Source organism: Entelurus aequoreus, linkage group LG16 (assembly GCF_033978785.1).
Source record: "Entelurus aequoreus isolate RoL-2023_Sb linkage group LG16, RoL_Eaeq_v1.1, whole genome shotgun sequence".
Lineage (NCBI taxonomy): Eukaryota > Metazoa > Chordata > Actinopteri > Syngnathiformes > Syngnathidae > Entelurus > Entelurus aequoreus.
The window spans coordinates 26,639,052-26,658,227 of NC_084746.1; positions in this window are offsets into that span (position 1 = coordinate 26,639,052).

Genomic DNA, 19,176 nt, shown 5'->3' on the forward strand with positions numbered 1-19,176 from the left:
AAAACATTTGGAATGACCAAACCATGTTGGTCTACACTACAGTTTTGTAAATAATACAGAAAAGTAAACTACACACAAAAAAAAATCCGCACAACTTACCGTAAAATACCAGCAGTTGTGGTTGCCAGAAATTCACCGTAAGAAATATAGTCACGATGTTTACGACATTACGGTATGTTGATGTTGAATCTGATAATTTTACAGTTGATAACTATTTTTGCCTAAGGTAAATTACTATGAAAAAAGTGATATATTGTTAAACCTGTTTACAAAAAAAAACTATAGTATTTACGGTAAAATACTCGTAGCTGTGGTTGCCAGGAAATCACAGTAAAACAAATTAGGGCCAATTTTAGGGTTGCCAATTAGCTTATCCACCTGGTGCATGTCTTTGGAGGTTGGAGGAAGCCGCAGTATCCGGAGAGAACCCGCACAGAAAGACCCATAGCCCAGAAATTGAGCCTAGGACTTTCTCACTGTGAGGCACAAGCGCTAACCACTTTTCCACCGTGCTGCCCTGTCAGCAATACCGGTAACTGCAAAATGCCTTTGTTTAACTTGAAATTATTTGTATAACCTTTCACTGGACAACTCACAACATGGCCTTCCGCAACATGTTCCTTCAAGTGAGTTTTACAAATGAGCCTTAAATGCTCCATATCTGTTAAATAGCTGTTTGCAACCTGTTCCAACACACATGTGTGGTTCATTTTGATGCAGGTCACCGTGAAGCACAATGACACAATACCTCAATGTCTGAACAGACTTGCCACAAAAATACAAGAAAACATGTTGTTAATGCTTAAAATAACCCCTACAACAATTAAGGTATGCTGTAAATGTCAATGTACAATCAGCAAAATCTTTAATTTAGACAAAATAATAATACCGTAAATATTTTTATTTGCTAGCTTGTGACATTACAGTATTTGCAAATGCATTGTACAATTTTTCATTATATTCACAGTAAAGTCTTGTGTTTTCTACATATTGTAAGCATATTAATTTGGTGACCTACTGTTTCTTAGATTGCAGGAATCCACTGCCTTTACTACTGTGATAAACTATTTTTGATCTTACGGTCTTTTACTGTTGCTATTCAACAAACGTGTGGGCTTTAATGTGCCCTCACATGTCTCATTTCCTTTGTTTCTGTTTCTCTGTTTTGTCCCACTTCCGTTGCTAAACGAGGTCACCAAAATCTTACAAAAGGCTCCCAATATAAGCTCAACCACAATAACAAACATAGTAACCTGAAAAGAATACCTTGTGGATCTCATTATCTTGTACAGGTGCCTTTTGATGGTAGATGTGTCAATTTTTGCAATGCAAATACTCTACCTGCGTTGCACAAATGCCACATCATCACCCATGTATGCAAATTAAATGTTATATCTATTAGGTCGGAATGCAAATGTTGTTAGCAGGAGAGTTTACAATGATGTCTAAAAAAAAATAAAAAATGAAAAACTCACAGTATAATTGTGACTGAAATATATTTTGTCAGCCCCGGACTCCCTTCCCCGCTTGTATTATTGGATGTCTTGCTGCTGTATAAATCTCAGCGCCGTGCGTGTCACTTGTCATGCTTGCAACGACACAAGCTATTTGTCACTTTCCTCACATCATTCTGCATGCGGATCTTTAAAAGAGACAATAGGGATCTCATACATGCAACTGTCAGCGTTTGGCTATGTCAACAGTGACAAATCTTCTATGAAGCAGCACAGCAATGGACTAATATTAGTGTCACTTTGTCGAAACACCTGCAGTGCCTCTGCATGTTGGACCATAATCCCTTTTAATAGCTCACTGCCTGGTATTGTACGGCAATACTCTATTGGAAGGTCCATGTTGCCTGGTGGTATTGTTAACCCGTGCGAGCTTCAGAATGTAAGTGAATGGTGCAAAACAGGCTGTGGGAGAAAATAACATAGAATCAGCATGTCCTACTCGATGGCACTTTCCACGGAGAAGGACGAAGAAAAAGGAAAAGTCTAATCAGATAAATGGCTCCTGGATTTGACGGTTGCGTGTGTTCCGGCCGCTGATAACCGTGTAATTTGGATTCAGAAATAATGGATTTTGATGGGTGCTCTGCAAAACCGGATCAGATAGAAGGAGCGAGAAGGTCCTTTGTGTTAAAAGCGCTGTAACCCACAGTGACAGGATCCACTACATCAGGCTTATCTGCTCCGATGACACGCAATACGCACGAATTGATGAAAATAGAAATATTCTGTTCAAAAGTCGAACAATTAACAATTGTAATTATCATGCAAGTATAAAAACAAGTCCAGCATTGTAAAAACAATACAACTGTTACGTTTGGGTTTGGTCTGGAACCCCATTATGCAGAGACGGCAGTGGTAGTAGCGCAGGTAAAGATTTTTTATTTAATTACCCCAAAAAAAGATGTGCAGCTGGGAAGTGCACAAAGCAAACAAACAAGCAAACAAAACAAAACAAAGATCCAGTGCCGTTCTACAGATGAACATGGCTTGAGAGGCTTACTGATTGGCAACCAGGGACAGGTGTGTCCTGATTGCTGATCAAGGACAGATGAGGCAAACAGGAAGTTGAACTGAAAATAGGAGCGCTATAAAAGGAAACAATACAAAACACAGACACATAAATAAACAAAGTCCAAACCTGTCATGACAGTTATGTCTCCTAAAAACAGACTTTTATGCAAAGTGCCGTGGATGCACAGGTGGTCCACGGGTTGTGAGCGAGTTTTGTTCCTACAGCGTGTTGTAGCGTAAGTCCTAAATTAAAGGGGATCTGCACTTTTTTTTGGAATGTTGCTTATTGTTCTCAATCCTTCTGAGAGACAAGAACACATGTGTCTTCTTTGGAGGGGATTTTAAAGATAATAAAAAACGCTTGGAAGATGCGGCTAATGGGAGTCACCTTTGTAGCCTTCGTAGCCCTCTAACACAACTTCAAAACCCCCCATTAACATTTTGTATACACACTGCATACTGTATATAATGTAGTAACAGACACGTTCATAACAATATGTAATATGTACCAGGCACGGGTAATTGCTACCGTATCCATTCAAATGTAAAAGCTCCCTCAGTGTGGCTGCTGGTGAGACTCACTGTATTCCTTCCGCATGCGCTGTAACTGCAAGCTTCATTTTCACCCATCAAAATTAAGTGTTTAATTAATTTAAAGGATGTTACCAAGACATAATGTATAACACATCTCATTTTTCAACATAATTATTCGTCACGCAAGTGTAAAAAGAAGCTAGCCACAGTAAAATGTTGTAAAGAATCAAACCGTCTATATAAGGGGTGTATAAACGAAACTATGAATGAACACATGTGGAGTTATGGACTCAAAACAAAAAGGTGAAATAACTGAAAACATGTTTTATATTCTAGTTCCTTCAAAATAGCCACCTTTTGCTCTGATTACTGCTTTGCACACTCTTGGTATTCTCTCGACGAGCTTCAAGAGGTAGTCACCTGAAAAGTTTTTCACTTCACAGGTGTCATAGTTTTGATGCCTTCAGTGAAAATCTACAATGTAAATAGTCATGAAGATAAAGAAAACGCATTGAAATGAGAAGGTGTATCCAAACTTTCGGCCTGTACTGTATATACAGTATATATATATATATATATATATATATATATATATACATACATACACACAATGTATATATATACTGTATATATATATACATGTATATATATATATATATATAGTTATTTATACAGTTCTGAAGTTTTGATTGATTGATTGAGACTTTTATTAGTAGGTTGCACAGTGAAGTACATATTCCGTACAATTGACCACTAAATGGTAACACCCGAATACGTTTTTCAACTTGTTTAAGTTGAAAAACTTAAACAAGTTTTGTTTCATCTGTATCATGAATCTGTATTGATTCATGATACAGATACTGTATATACTATCAGATATATACTATCATCATAATACAGTCATCACACAAGATAATCACATTGAATTATTTACATTATTTACAATCCGGGGTGTGGAGGGTGGTGGGGGGGGTTAGGTTTGGTTGTTATCATCAGTCATCAACAATTGAGAATAGAGAAATGGATATTTGAACAGTGTAGGTCTAACTTGGTAGGATATGGACAGCAAGTAGTGGACAGAGAGAGAGAGAGAGAGAGAGAGAGAGAGAGAGAGAGAGAGAGAGAGAGAGAGAGAGAGAGATCAGAAGGCATAAGAAAAAGTAACTGCATTTGATTGTTTACATTTGATTATTAACAATCCAGGGAGGGTGTTAGTTTAGGGTTGTAGCTGCCTGGAGGTGTACTTTTATTGCGGTTTTGAAGGAGGATAGAGATGCCCTTTCTTTTATACCTGTTGGGAGCGCATTCCACATTGATGTGGCATAGAAAGAGAATGAGTTAAGACCTTTGTTAGTTCGGAATCTGGGTTTAACGTGGTTAGTGGAGCTCCCCCTGGTGTTGTGGTTATGGCGGTCATTTACGTTAAGGAAGTAGTTTGACATGTACTTCGGTATCAGGGAGGTGTAGCGGATTTTATAGACTAGGCTCAGTGCAAGTTGTTTAACTCTGTCCTCCACCTTGAGCCAGCACACTTTGGAGAAGTGGGTAGGAGTGAGGTGGGATCTGGGGTGGAGGTCTAGAAGTAATCTGACTAGCTTGTTCTGGGATGTTTGGAGTTTAGATTTGAGGGTTTTGGAGGTGCTAGGGTACCAGGAGGTGCATGCGTAATCGAAAAAGGGTTGAATGAGATTTCCCGCCAGAATCCTCAAGGTGCTTTTGTTGACCAGAGAGGAGATTCTATAGAGAAATCTTGTTCGTTGGTTGACCTTTTTGATTACCTTGGTTGCCATTTTATCACAGGAAAGATTAGCCTCTAGGATGGAACCTAGGTAGGTGACCTCATCTTTCCTGGTGATAACAATGTCACCTGCTTTTATAGTGGTGTACTTATATAGATATAAAATATATGTGTAATGTAATTAGATAGCATCTAAATAAATTTGATATTTAAATCACCACACTTTCTTTCTTTCTTTTAGTTTATTTCGAACATGAACACATTTATATCATAATACATCACACAATTTCATATCATTTCATTTACATCATGCCCGAAAAGGAGTAGGAAGAAGCAAAGCTTATTTAATCCTACCCCTTTCCCACTTCAAAGCATTTACAATTATATAAAATCATTTACTGACCTTTTTATATAATAAAATAACATCTATGAATTAGTATATACAACAGTTTGTAATATGTAATTAATTAATTCAGTCATTATTAACATACTGAGATGAAGAATATTTTCAATAAGGTTGGAAGTTTTTCTCATAATTCTTCTTCTTTGTACTTTGTAAGCACTATTAATTTAAACAACCTCTTAAACTGGATCATGTCAGTACAATTTTTAACTTCTTTACTTAATCCATTCCATAATTTAATTCCACATACTGTTATGCTAAAAGTTTTAAGTGTTGTACGTGCATATAAATGTTTTAAATTATTTTTTCCTCTAAGGTTATATTTCTCCTCTTTAGTTGAGAAGAAATGTTGTACATTCTTTGGTAGCAGGTTATAGTTTGCTTTGTACATCATTTTAGCTTTTTGCAATTTTACCAAATCACCTAACTTTAATATTTTTGACTTAATAAATAAAGGGTTTGTATGTTCTCTATATCCAACATTATGTATTATTCTAACTGATCTTTTTTGTAACATGGTTAACGACTAGCGCACATTTGTAGTTATTTCCCCATATTTCTGCACAATAACTCAGATATGGTAACACTAGTGAGCAGTAGAGAATATGAAGTGATTTTTGTCCCAGGACGTGTTTTGTTTTATTCATTATTGAAATGTTTTTTGCTACCTTATGTTGTATGTTTTGTATATGAGATTTCCAGTTCATTTTATCATCTATTAATACTCCCTAAAATCTGGTTTCTTTTACCCTTTCGATGTCTACTCCGTCTATTTGTATTTGCGTATGATGCTCTTTCCTACTATTACCAAATAGCATTATTTTAGTTTTACTAAAATTCAAAGATAGTCTGTTTTTGTCAAACCATCTTTTTAATTTGTTCATTTCTTCTGTTATTATTTGTATTATTTCTGTGTGTTCTCTCCTGAACAGAAAGCAGTTGTATCATCTGCAAATAAAACTAACTTTAAGTCCTTTGTAACTTTACAAATGTCGTTTATATAAAGATTAAACAATTTTGGTCCCAGTATTGATCCCTGCGGCACACCACAGGATATATCTAGCCGTGTTGACATATTTTCACCCATCTTCACATATTGCTTCCTGTTGGTTAAATAGCTTCTTACCCAGTTCAATACCAAACCTCTGATGCCATGTCGTTCTAATTTTTGTATTAAAATATCATGATTAATTGTATAAAATGCTTTTGTTAAGTCCATGAATACTGCTGCCGCACATTCTTTACCATCTATTGCATTGGTAATTTCCTCTGTTATTTTAATTAATGGTATTGATGTTGAGATATTTGCTCGAAATCCATATTGGTTCTCCACGAGCGTCCCACTTTTGTTAATAAATAAATCTAATCGACTATTGAATAATTTTTCCATGATTTTGGAGAATTGTGGAAGTAATGAAATTGGTCTGTAGTTAGTAAACTGGTGTACGTCTCCATTCTTATAGATTGGTACGACTGCAATTTTCATTTTGTCTGGGAATTTTCCGGTTAAAAATGATACATTGGTGATATATGTCAGAGGTTCTGAAATGTCTTCTATAACCTTTTTTATCGTTACCATATCTATTCCATGACAGTCAGTTGAAGTCTTGTATTTACAATTTTTTACAATTTTGATTATTTCTTCTTTTGTTACACTTTTAAGAAACATGGAATTGGGATTTCTGTCTATGAGCTCACTCAAGTCCTCAACTGACCCATCATCTGCATTTGGAATTCTTTGATCCAGATTTGTTCCGATATTAACAAAATAATCATTGAAACGTTCAGCTATTTGGTTCATATTGTCATTTTTTGTATGTCCATCTAGAAAGTACTGGGGGTAATCTTTCTTAGCACCATTTTTAATGATGCTATTTAGGATGCCCCATGTTGCTCTCATGTTGTTTTTGTTCTTGTTTAATAATTGACTGTAGTATTCCTTCTTACATGTTCGTAGTATACCAATTAGCTTGTTTTTATATTTCTTATACTTATTTTCTGCCTCTATAGATCTTTGTGTTATAAATATTCGATACAATGTGTTTTTTTTGTGACAAGCATTTTTCAGTCCTTTTGTCATCCACGGTTGGTTGTTTTTCTTTTGCTTCTTACTACGTACTTTCCATGGGCAATGTTTATCATAGAGTGTTAGAAAGGTGTTGACAAAATTCCCATATGCATCATCTACATCATTTTCATTATATACATTGTCCCAACTTTGTTTCCTCAGATCCTTCTTGAAGAAAATCATTCCTTCCTCCGTGCATAGTCTTTGAAATGTCTTTTTGTCAATGTTCTTCTTCCTGTAGTTCCCATCATAAATAGTAAAGACTGGCAGATGGTCGCTGATGTCGGTTGTTAACAGTCCACTTGTTATATTATTATCAAAGACATTAGTGAATATATTGTCAATAAGTGTAGCACTGTGACTTGCAATTCTGGTTGGCCTTGTGATTTGAGGATACAAACTCATACTATAAATTGTATCTGTGAAATCATTAATGGACTTTTGCTTGTTGGGGTTCAAGAGATCAATGTTGAAGTCTCCACATAAAAAGAGTACTTTTTGACTGATTCCATTGAAAGTTCCCTTAATCCAGTCTTCAAATCCTTCAATACTTGAGTTGGGTGCCTTATATATACAACTGATAAATACATTTCTATTTCTTTCATGACATATCTCAATGGTTATAGACACTAAAACATTGTCAATAGCATGTCTTTTACCACCTTGTAATGGAAGTCCTTCATCACATATACAGGAACTCCGCCTCCATTCTTATTTACTCTATTAATATAATTGAGTTCATATCCTTCTAGTCCAAAGTCCATATCTTTTTTTGGATCCATCCATGTCTCTGATACAGCGATAATTTTGAAAGGTTCTTTAAAGTGTTCCAAAAATAATTTCATATTGTTAAAATTGGCATACAAGCTTCTGCAGTTAATATGAATAATTGACAGTTTGTTATTGGAATTAATGTTTGTGTTGTACTGTACTTCTGTATAATATAAACAATTATTGTCCATGTGAGAAAAAAAATGTATGTCTGGATCTATATCACTGTCCAATTCCGTCCTGTTATAGTCGGTGCTGGAAAAGGTTATAAATTCTCTGTTTGATTGATTATTGTTTGTTTGTGTCATGGTTGTGTTTAATTTTTTTATCGTTATTGATATTTATCCAGCTCTGCTATTTTCCTTATGACTATTGCTCTTGCTTCCTCTGGTGTTCCATTTAGTTTAATAAATATTTTACAGTTTGCTGTCCATGTTTGTTGTATTTTTCCTTGTTTTCCTAAGCTACATGCTTTTCTGGCTATGTCTGCGTTTTTCTTTGTTAAATGTTCATTTATGTACACGTCTGTTCCTTTCAGCTTCCTCCCTTGTTTTAGTAATGCGGTTTTATGTTTCCTATTGACAAATCTCATTATTATTACTGGTGCCGAATTATCTTTCTTCTTATGGAGTGGGTGGCAAGCTTCCACATTTGCCATGTCCATGAATATGCCTTTTGACTCCATGAATGTTGCCACTTGCCTCTCTGTGGAGATGTCCAAATTCCCGGGCTCTTCTCCACCATTGGCGGTCACCGCCCGAGCATATGAACGGGGCTTAATATTAAGCCCGGTCAAAATAACGTCATTTATTCTTGTGTATTGTTCCAGTTCATCCAGTCGGTCTGTTAACTGTTCTATTTGTAAAGTTTTTGCATCATTCTCGACTCGTAGAATTTTTACCTCCTCCACCAGCTGCATAATTGTCTGTTGGTACTGCTTAATGGCTGATACCTCTGCTGTTAAAAATTCAAGTGATCGCCTTATCTCCTCACCTTCATCAGGAGAGAGCACCTTCTTTGGCCCCATGTTGATTTTGGCCCCATGTTGATTTTGGCTGTCGCGGGTGTTTACCGCCTTCAGCCAAGGTTGTCCCCGGTCCCGTCGTCGCGAGGTGGTCCCGCTTCTGCTAGCTGCTGCTAGCCGCTAGCCGGGCCTCTCCCTTGCCGCTCTGCTGCTGTCACACGCCGCCGCGCGAAAGCTGTCGCTCTCGCCGCCGTGAGGTGGTGGTCCCACTGCTGCTGGCTGCTAGCCGGGCCTCTCCCTCGCCGCCCCGCTGCCGTCACTCGCCGCCGCCGTCACCTGCCGGTCCCGTCGTCACGAGGTGGTCCCGCTTCTGCTAGCCGGGCCTCTCCCTCGCCGCTCTGCTGCTATCACACACCGCCGCAAGAAAGCTGTCGATCTCGCCGCCGTGAGGTGGTGGGGTGGTGGTCCCACTGCTGCTGGCTGCTAGCCGGGCCTCTACCTCGCCGCCCCGCTGCCGTCACTCGCCGCCGCCGTCACCTACCGGTCCTGTCGTCGCGAGGTGGTCTTGCTTCTGCTAGCTGCTGCTAGCTGCTAGCCAGGCCTCTCCCTCGCCACCGACGTCTTCCGCAGGGTCCCTTCGCCGCTCCTGCCGGCTAGCCTCCTCTCTGTCTTCACTTCAGATAACACGCCGTCACTCCAAACTCAAAGTCTTTTTTTTTCTTTTTTTTTTTTCTATTAATATGGTCGTAAATGTGAATTTCTCCGGAAAGCCACGCTGCTTAGTCCGCCATCTTGGACCATCCGCATCCGCTTCCGGCCTTCACTTCCAAAACTTTGAACTTGAACTCCAGGTCCACCTTTGGCCCCTGGACTACCAGGTAATCCAGTTGCGTCTTCTGAGTCCACACAGGAGCTGTTTTCCTTCCTCTTAGCATGTCAACTAACTTCAGTTGTTTTTAAAAATTGTATTTATTACAACTGTGTGCTGTCTCAGAGTGATCTGTGATTACAGCTGTTTTTACACGTAATCTGCGATCACAATGCTATAAATCTGCATGTTAATTAAATACCAAATAGAAGAAGGAAGTTTTCCAAACATGTAAGAATACAGTGCAAACTGCAGTAAAGCCATATTTTCGAGGTTAATCACGAATCCGCTGTAATACAGATGCACGTGCACAAGCACGCATTACAACGCTTTCTTTTGCCTCGCAGCAAAGTGTTGATTGTGACATAACAACAATCAATTGTACAAAAATAACACTTCACGCTTATACTTCACACTTTTATGTGAAGTACAAAAGATAAAACATTGAACATTATGAGTATGTGAAAGTTCCACCTTGTTTACTTCCCTGACAACCTCCTTAAAGTTTTGTAATCAATCAGCAATATCAAGTAGCTAAAATGCGCCAAACATGAGGAAGTATGGAGAGAGAGTTTTGCATATTACCCACCATGCACTGTAATGGATTTACGTATGTGTAATTTTAACGTTTTTTGTAGCGTTCACAAAGTTCAATGAGCAGGAGGTGTGTTATGTGCGACCGTGGGTTGACTTTATTTGTTGGTTATAGTTCATTTATACCACGACTGGTAGGGGTGTGGGAAAAAACCGATTCGAATTTGAATTGCGATTCTCACGTTGTGCGATTCAGAATCGATTCTCATTTTTAAAAAATCGATTTTTTTTGTTGTTGATTTTTTGTATTATTTTTGATTGTTTTGGGGGGTTTTTTAATTAATTAATCCAACAAAACAATACACAGCAATACCATAACAATGCAATCCAATTCCAAAACCAAACCCGACCCAGCAACACTCAGAACTGCAATAAACAGAGCAATTGGAGACACAAACACGACACAGAACAAACCAAAAGTAGTGAAACAAAAATGAATATTATCAACAACAGTATCAATATTAGTTACAATTTCAACATAGCAGTGATTAAAAATCCCTCATAGACATTATCATTAGACATTTATAAAAATAAAAATAAATGAACAATAGTGTCACAGTGGCTTACACTTGCATCGCATCTCATAAGCTTGACAACACACTGTGGCCAATATTTTCACAAAGATAAAATAAGTAATATTTTTGGTTCATTTAATAGTTAAAACACATTTACATTGTTGCAATCAGTTGATAAAACATTGTCCTTTACAATTATAAAAGCTTTTTACAAAAATCTACTACTCTGCTTGCATGTCAGCAGACTGGGGTAGATCCTGCTGAAATCCTATGTATTGAATGAATAGAGAATCCTTTTGAATCGGGAAAAAATCGTTTTTGAATTGAGAATCGTGTTAAATTGAAAAAAAAAAATCGATTTTGAATCGAATCGTGACCCCAAGACTCGATATTGAATCGAATCGTGGGACACCCAAAGATTCACAGCCCTAATGACTGGGAAAAGTTGTTTGGAATGGGTCACGTCCATCCATCCATTTTCTACTGCTTGTCCCTTTCGGGGTGGCGGAGGGTGCTGGAGCCTATCTCAACTGCATTCGGGTGTTGGCAGGGTACATCCTGGACAAGTCTCCACCTCATCGCAGTGGAATGGGTCACAGTCCCTTCCAAATGAAAGTAATGGTCATTGACCATCGATTCGGACTTCGGCCACAAGAGGGTGGCAAGAGCACTCCGACCCAATTCGCAGGCGACCGAGCACACTAAAAAATGCTGGGTTATTTTGATAACCCAATTTATGAGTTGCGAGTGTTGGGTTCAATTTTGGAGTTATTTTTTTGAAAAGCAATCCATTTTTTGGGTTATAGGGGTATTTTTTAACTCAATTTCTGGGTTTTCAAAGAAGCATTTTTGGGGTTTTTTCAACGAGTAACGCATTTTGGGGTGAAAGGCTTTTTTTTTTTTTTATTAAAAATTTACTTTTTTCTTGAAGGGAATTTTATTCTGGATTAATCTCATTAAACTTATTTACATCTTATGTACATGAAAATATATGAGCATGCTGTATACCACTGTTTTTCAACCTTTTTAGAGCCAAGGCACATTTTTTTCATTAAAAAAATACAGAGGCACACCACCAGCAGAAAAGGTTAAAACATTTTAACTCCACCAGGTTGTCGTGCCTTATTTTGAGTTTGTTGTTGTTTCCTGTGTGTAGTGCTTTAGTTCCTGTCTTGCGCTGTTATTTTGGTGACCCTTCCTGTTTTGTTGGTTTTCTCCTGTAGCAGCTTCACGCCTTCCTTTGAGTGCTATCGCCCGCACCTGCTTTGTTTTTGCAATCAAGGCTATTTAAGTTGTGCGTACGCTATCCTTTTTTGTGGGGACATTGTTGATCGTCATGTCATGTACGGATGTGCTTTGTGGACGCCGTCTTTGCTCCACACGCTGTAAGTTTTTGCTGTCATCCAGCATTCTGTTTTTGTTGACTTTGCAGCCAGTTCAGATTTACTTTTGTTTTACATAGCCATCCCTATGCTTCAGTGCCTTTTCCTAGCGGGACTTGCCTTTTGTTAATTTTTGGTTTAAGCGTTACATACGTTTTTTACCTGCACGCTGTCTCCCGCTGTGCTCTGCATATTGGGATCACGACAAACCATCCTCGACGCGATCCGACTTCTACAAAGCAATGAACTACCTGCTGCCACCTACTGGTATGGAGTATTACAAGAATACCCTGCCAAGCTCTACACAGCACAGGCACTAGACAACGGCACATTATTAGGATTATTGATTTGCAAAAAAACATTTTTTGGACCAATTAGGTTAAGTTGCATAATTTCCCACGGCACACCAGACAATATCTCACGGCACACTAGTGTACCGCGGCACAGTGGTTGAAAATCACTGCTGTATAGAACTACTATGACCATACACGGCAATTCTTGTAAAAAATGTCACTCATGCTTTTGAGTATATTTTAATGGAATAAAAATAATTTTGATCAGTAGTTGGGAAGGAGTAGGACAAACCAGCAGTAAAATGTATAGTTTTTAACCAACTATTGGGTCTAGGAGCGCTAAGTCGCGCAACCCAATAGTTGGGATTGGAATAACCCAAGATTGTAATGAGCATAACTCAGTTTTTGTGTTAAATAAATTCAACCCAATAGTTGGGTTATGAATCAACCACCATTGAATTAGCATAACTCAACTTTTGGGTTACATAATTTAACCCAATAGTTTGGTTGCGAATAACCCAACATTAAGTTATCATAACTCAACTTTTTGGTGGGGTTAACGCAAAAGTTGAGTTGAAAAAATAAACCCAAAATGTTGAGTTAAAGTAACTGAAATGAGGGGTTTGTCCTTTTCTGAACTAGCAGTTGGTTTAAAATTGGGTTATTTTTAACCCAACATTTTTTAGTGTGTAGTAAGCCACAAACACGCTGCGGGCCAATCTTCTTGTTGCCGTAGTTTGGACACCATTGGTCCAAACACTGAACTAAATTGAAGTTTCTTTATTTTACATATTGTACATACTTCTTCTCATGTTGTGGTCGTATTATTTTGTATTTGTTTGGGTAAGTATTAAAAACATTTACATATTTACTAATAACCGTCTGGAACTGACTTATGCTGTCTTTAAGTTAAAGTGGAATGTAATTGTTTCTTTGGCGTCAGCTAGCGGCCACATCATTTATTAAGGTAAAATCATAAATTGAATGATGCAGACACGTTTATTACTAACACACTTCTGCGAATGGAGACCTTGTATATGTAAGTAATAAGCAACTATCATTTTTTGATAATTATTTATTTTGACAAATGTGCTGTTTGACACTGCAATATTGTTCAATTAAGGGCACTTATTGCGTATGTCTACCTTGTGTGCTATTGTGTACTTAGCTGTTGTGTAGCTGCTAGCTCCTAGTCGCATAAAGCCTACCATGTTTTCGTAAATGACTTCACAAAAATACAAGAAAAGACTTATAGGGAGACATTTTGATGTTAGCTGGCTATCCAGTAAACGCACTGCTTGTATCAGAACGCTTGTTTCAGAGATTTTAAAAGCAAGCCGATAATTTAATATCAATATCATATCTATATTCTTTTAAACTACAGATGTTGGAGTGGCGCTAAACTTTTTTTAAAGGGAGTGTTGTTGCATCAGACACCACAAACATTCATTTTTTTATAAAATACTATGTAATCGTTCTCAGATAACACACACATTTTACAAAAAGAATGCACAAAGCGGATCATTTGAACGTTTTGAGAGGTTCCCTCGTATGTTAATAAATGGGTGTGTGCCTGATGCATGCCTGTGGTTGACATGAACCCACAAAACTAATGCAACACTGATTAAAGCGCTCTCTTTTTCCCATGGTCTTTTCTTTTTTGTTGTATTTTCATATGTTTCCAAAAGTGAATCAGTGCATCAATGGCCTCATACACACACACACACACACACACACACGCACACGCACACGCACACGCACGCACGCACGCACGCACGCACACACACACACACACACACACACACACACACACACACACACACACCCCTTGCCTTCATAAACCACAGCAACATTAGGTAAATTAGATTATGCACAAACATTTATCTGTAACGAAACACATCTGTAAAAAAGGATGACGCACGCGGGGACATTTATTTTCATTGCAGCAACCAATGAAGACAAAAGACTATAGGAGATAAAGATGATGTTCTAATAGAAGTATCTTGTTTTCTCTTCATTACATACCATCACATTTCAGTTTGCTGCTCTCCTAACATTTCACATGGGGACAAATGCAGTAATGCCGTTTTTATTAAACTTTTGCTCTTGTCATTTGTTCTCTGTCACAAAGTATTTTTATTATCTGGTAGCTGACACACACTGGCCAAAAAAAAGCAGCCTTTGCAAAGTTAATAATGTTCTCTTTTGCTCAGGCAATGACCATTTTTCCTTTGGATTGTTTATCCATAAAAAATGTGGAAATAATCTAGGTGTTAGGTGATGAGAGTTCATAATATTTTGGGTTTTATTTTTGTATTTTTTTTTACTTACCGTATTTTCCCGACCATAGGGCGCACCGGATTATAAGGCGCACTGCCGATGAATGGTCTATTTTCGATCTTTTTTCATATATAAGGCACCGGATTATAGGGTGCATTAAAGGAGTCATATTATTATTGTTTTTTTCTACATTGAAAACACTTCTTTGTGGTCTACATAACATGTAATGGTGGTTCTTTGGTGAAAATGTTGCATAGATTATGTTTTACAGATCATCTTAAAGCCGCTTTCTGACAGTCGCTTCAGGATGCGCTGTTTTGTTGGCGGTCTTATTTACGTGGCTCACCTCCGGTATGTTTTAGCCCATTCATGGCAGATATAAGTAAGAACTTTACACTACGTTATATTAGAAATGGCAACAGCAGAGGATGAATGTCCCATAACAAGAAGATGGAGAAAAAGAAGAAGCTTATCGACTACGGTGTCTGCATGGACTACAAAGGCGGACTTGCGCAATATTTCAGGACTTATGCAGATCCCAAATACAGATCAGCAGGTACCAGAAGGTAGGAAAAGTTGCTTTTGCATAATATTGCGAAACAAAACGCCAAATAATATATCTCACCTTGTATGTAGAAGCACAGTACAATCCATCATCATAGCTTACCAAAGTCGTACTAAAACATTTTGATAGATTTTTGAGCGCCGTGTGTAATGTTCTATATTTTCATTGGAACATATAACATGTTGTTTGTTGGTGTTTACTTGAGTCATATTGCAGTCTACACATTTTTATTGTGTTTGACTGCCATTACTGGTCACAACTATCATTACATCATGTACCAAATAAAATTGCTTCGAGGTCGGTAAGCAAAACCAGAATTATTCCGTACATTAGGCGCACCGGGTTATAAGGCGCACTGTTGAGTTTTGAGAAGAAAAAAACGATTTTAAGTGCGCCTTATAGTCGTGAAAATACGGTATTTATTATTATTTTTTTGCTCTATTTGGTATGTGGAGTCTAAATCTCTTTACTATGAATTACATTTATGGCGCTCCCTATTATTTGTGGTCACAATGCTTTGGAAAACATGCCAGCATACATACAAAACAAGCAAAATGATACCATAAGATGCATAATGTTTTTAAACCTAATTATTATTACAAATGTGTTTTTATGGTAACATTGTGCTGACTAAACTGTCAGTATTTTACTGTAAAATCTGCTGACTTTTTTACAGGACCTCCAAAATGGAATAATCAATAAATAAACAATCAATGACTTTTGGGCAATTAGTTAATAGTGCCCTTTTTAAACACTTTTGCTTGAAGGCGGCCATATTTTTGAACAAATCGTGCTAAAATTTTACACAGCTATCCTTGTCAGTCCCCCGAAGATGTGTGACAAATTCTGTGGCGATTTTGGCAAACACTCTAAAGCAGGGGTGTCAAACTCATTTTAGATCGCGGGCCACATGGAGACAAAACTACTCCCAAGTGGGCCGGACTGGTAAGATCACGGCACGATAACTTAAAAACAAAGACAACTTCAGATTGTTTTCTTTGTTTAAATATAGAACAAGCACATTCTCAAAATGTACAAATCATAATTTTGTTGGGATTTTTTTTTTTACACTTACATGTTGCGGTTAATAGCATTCTATCTTTATTCGTCGTTATTTATACTTTCTGAATAAATGATGTGATAATGTTGATCAGTCATCTCATTGGTGTTAATTTTCAATATATCAAGATAAGAAACAAATAATAAAAATCAAATTACAGAATGTTATTTATGTATTTTGCTCATTTTCCTCGTCTGGTGCACTAATCTCATTTTTACATATGTAGCATAATCTACAAAGATAGAAAGAATTGCTATTGCGACATCTAGTGGACACATTCAGAACAGCAGTTTCTTTCATTCAAAAATTTCGGCTCATTTTTATATTCAGCAAACTCATCCCGCAGGCTGGATAAAACCTGTTCGCAGGCCTGATCCGGCCCACGACACCCCTGCTCTAAAGTTACCCGAGGTGATTTGTAGAGCGTATTTAGCTGTGTGATGAATTCGAAGTCCAACTTTTAAGGTTAATAACCCATCTGTGGCATATTTAGCAGAAAAATAATAGCACAGGCAACACAAAAGTGCTGCACATTCTGCCAAATGTTCATCTTTTTGTGTGCTGTGGTTCAGGAGTAGAAGCTTACACAAGCAAATGCAGCTCCTAATTAGACCTTGCAGGTGTACCTAATGTTGTGTCTAATGCAATGTGTCTTTCCTGCTCACTAACAAGCTAATAGTAAATGGGGGGAGTGTGAAAGCGAGCATCATTAAATGTGGCAGTGAGTTGCACCTCCAAGCATCACCGTGGGGAGAGATTAACCCCACCCCTCCGGGCGTTTGAAGTGGCTGTCTGATGCAAAAAGCGCCACAGAAGTAAACGCTCCCACACTTTAGCCCCCATGCTAATACTACTTCATATGAATCACAACTCTTATCTCTCCAGCCTGGTGATGATGTCACTTTTGCCCTGCGGAGAAGTAATCAGGCCCCTTGCAAGCCCGGAGGCCCCTCGCATCCCCCTGAGGAGGCATCACTCTTTGATAGTTGTCTTATTCGCTATGTAAGACCACTTCAGACCCGCCCATAACAAACATACTTGGTAATCTCCTTCGTTAGAAGTGCGGAATAATGCGCCACAAGCCTTGCTGCATGGGCATGTGCCTGTAGCGCATGTGTTAATATCAAAGCAGACCAAGTGCAATGCCTCGCAAGTTGTGTGAATATATGTTTATATATTAGTGATGGGTGAATGACGCCTTAGTGACTGTATGGCACACTCACTAGCTGTATTGACAATGCACTGATACTGTGTTGGTGTTTCGTAATGGTCATCCACCATCTACCGGATTTAAAAAAGTCACTACATTTAAAGGCCTACTGAAACCCACTACTACCGACCACGCAGTCTGATAGTTTATATATCAATGATGAAATCTTAACATTGCAACACATGCCAATACGGCCGGGTTAGATTAGTAAAGTGCAATTTTAAATTTCCCGCGAAATATTCTGCTGAAAACGTCTCGGTATGATGACGTTTGCGCGTGACGTCACGGGTTGTAGCAGACATATTGGGACACCATTGTGGCCAGCTATTAAGTCGTCTGTTTTCATCGCAAAATTCCACAGTATTCTGGACATCTGTGTTGGTGAATCTTTTGCAATTTGTTTAATGAAAAATGAAGACAGCAAAGAAGAAAGCTGTAGGTGGGAAGCGGTATATTAGCGGCTCGCTGCAGCAACACAACCAGGAGGACTTTGAGTTGGATAGCAGACGCGCTACCGTGAGTACGCAGCTTTGGCTTCCAAACCGCGACAAAATGGTCCGAAAAATACGGTACATCTTCTTTTCCAACTACGGAAAATATGTTGCAATAAGTTGTGTGACCCCATTTATAACGCCCTAAGTGACTGTAAAGTAATTATTTAGATGACTACTTTCTACTTTTACTTCAAGGGATATTACTATAAAGCAACGTTAATCTTACTTGAGTACAACTTGTGGCTCCTCTTCCCACCTCTGTTTGTGGTAACAGAGACTTGATTAGCATTACATTGCATGTGTCCCTACAGGAAATGTATGCACATGTCTCACGTACACGCACACACACACACACACACACACACACACACACACACACACACACACACACACACACACACACACACACACACACACACACACACACACACACACACACACACACACACGCCTCAGTATGGCACTTCCTCCTGTCCTGCTGCTCTAGTCCTCAAAGCTCTTCAGCCTCCATGCAGGGTGCGGACACTCCTTTCTCATTCTCATGCTAATAACGCTAAGCTAGCTGCACTCCCCATTTTGCCTGTCAACTCGCATTTATGTTGTTTTCCTTTTCTTCCTTTTTTTTTTTTTTTGTTCAATCTTTTTTCAGCTTGTTCCGTCAGGTTCCTTGGGTTTTTAAAGACCCACTCCGGGTGAACCCCGCCCCCAACCCTCCACACTTCTGGAACCAATTAAATGACACGGCCTTTCATAGTCCACACATGCCAGATCTATTCTGAGTCCCCTCAGCATCGCACCTCCACTTGTCCATTCTTGCTGTCCCACGCAAGGAGATTTCCATTCCTTTCTCTGCCTGGATGTTTGTGTGCGACTCATTGTAAGCTCAAGCCAACATAACGCTCGCCCGTTAGC